General features: G+C 61.9%; 1 protein-coding gene across 1 annotated transcript in view; it reads left to right on the top strand.

The window, feature by feature from the left end:
• The first annotated feature begins 1,399 nt into the window (after positions 1-1,399).
• The window catches only part of ACTB (actin beta), a 3,445-nt gene continuing 3,088 nt past the window's right edge, over positions 1,400-1,756 (top strand). Inside the window, exon 1 of the mRNA XM_006906563.3 lies at positions 1,400-1,547. The gene's annotated coding sequence lies outside the window, so the exon portion shown is untranslated. The remainder of the gene's footprint in view (positions 1,548-1,756) is intronic.

The raw sequence follows: 1,756 nt of genomic DNA on the forward strand, positions 1-1,756 counted from the left end.
GTGAGCACCTATTATGTGCTGCAAAGCCCTGGGCAGGCCTGGGGACAGACCAGTGGTGACAAGCCAGTGCCCCCAGCTAAACCACCCTTCCCCTTCTCATTCATGTGAAAACTCAGCTTCTTGTTACCAGTTCTGAGAAGGTGCTTGCTCCTCTAGGCGAGCCAGATGTCCCTCTGGGGTCCCATGGCCCCTGGGCTTCCGTCTGTCATGTGCACTGATCACTGTTGGCCACCAGCTGGATACAGGATCTGCCTGCCAAACTGGCAGCTCTCAGAGCGGGAACCACCCAGAACAGGGCACCCATGTTAAACCAGTATTTGGAGAGACCCAGAGCAGTAAAGAGTGACCAGGAAAGGGTCTCCTCTGAGGGCATCTGGCTTTCAGTTACTGTTCCTGCTGCCCTGCCCTCAACCCTAACTCCTCTCTGGCTCATGGAGTGTCCTTCCCCACTCCTTGGGGACTTCCAGATGGTCCAGGAGGGCAGTTCAGCTATGGCTACAAATGACAGACGATGGATGGTGGGCCCCAGAGCTGAGCTGAGCAGTCCGGCTTGCCTGTGCCCAGCTGGGCCTGGGTCACCGGTTAACAGCCCAGGCCTGGCCTTGGCTGGGTGTGACCAGGCAGCCCTCAGAGGCAGCAGCCTGGCTCCATGGGAACAGTTTGTGTTCTACAGAGCCCTGGCCAGCAGCAGGGCAGCCTCGGAGGCCTCTTCACAGACAACTTCCAGCCACTGATCCCTGAGCCTATCCTATCTCTGGGGCCTGGGGCCCTGAGGCCCCTGTTAAATGGCTACGAACTCCCTGACTCCCCCACACCGCACCATAATCCTCAGCCCTGGGTCTCTGAATACTGATGACCCCCTACTTAGCAAGCTGAGCATCCCCAGCCAGATACCCCTCAAACCCGGGCTTTCTGGGCAGTTGAGCTAATGTTGGCAAAGGGGGGTGAACCCCTAAACACCCCTTCCCCCACAGCTGCACCCACAGCAACCAAGAGCCCTCGCATCCATGCTGAACCTTGTGCCCACGGGGGAGCTCACGGCTCATGTGACATCCACACTCGGAGGGTCCCGGGGTGGGGGACACGGAGAGACGGTCAGGCCAGGTGCAGGCCTGGCCACGCGGGCTGGACTGAGCACTGCCCAGCGGTGCGGTGACCCACAGCTTGCGCATCCGACCCACGGGCCCCAAACCAAGGGAGGCCAACGCCAAAACTCTCTCCCTTCGCCTCTTCCTCAATCTCGCTCTCGCTCTCTCTCAGTCCATCTCTCTCTCTCTCTCTTCTCTCTCTTTTTTTTTTTTTTTTTTTGCAAAAGGAGGGGAGAGGGGGTGAAAAAATGCTGCACTGTGCGGCGAGGCCGGTGAGTGAGCGGCGCGGGACCAATCAGCGCTCGCCGTTTCGAAAGTTGCCTTTTATGGCTCGAGCGGCCACAGCGCTGTCCTATAAACCCCGGCGGCGCGACGCGCATCCACTGCCGAGACCGCGTCCAGCCGCCAACACAGGCCTCTCGCCTTCGCTGCTCCGCCGCCAGTCTACACCGTCTGCAGGTAAGGCCGCGGGCCAGCCGGCCGTGCTGATCCGCGCCGGGCCCCTGCCTTCCCCGGGCAGGCGGCGCCCCTCGCCCCAGCCCCATGGACAGCACCCAGAAGCGGGGAGTGGGGCTTGTGCGCTCCCCGCTCGGGGCCGGGCTGCACTCGGTGCCCGGCAGCACTCGGGGCGTTCTCCTAGGGTGGCGGCCGCGGGTTTTCGTCGGAGC

The sequence above is a fragment of the Pteropus alecto genome, unplaced genomic scaffold (genome assembly GCF_000325575.1).
Source record: "Pteropus alecto unplaced genomic scaffold, ASM32557v1 scaffold40, whole genome shotgun sequence".
In the NCBI taxonomy this organism is placed as follows: Eukaryota; Metazoa; Chordata; class Mammalia; order Chiroptera; family Pteropodidae; genus Pteropus; species Pteropus alecto.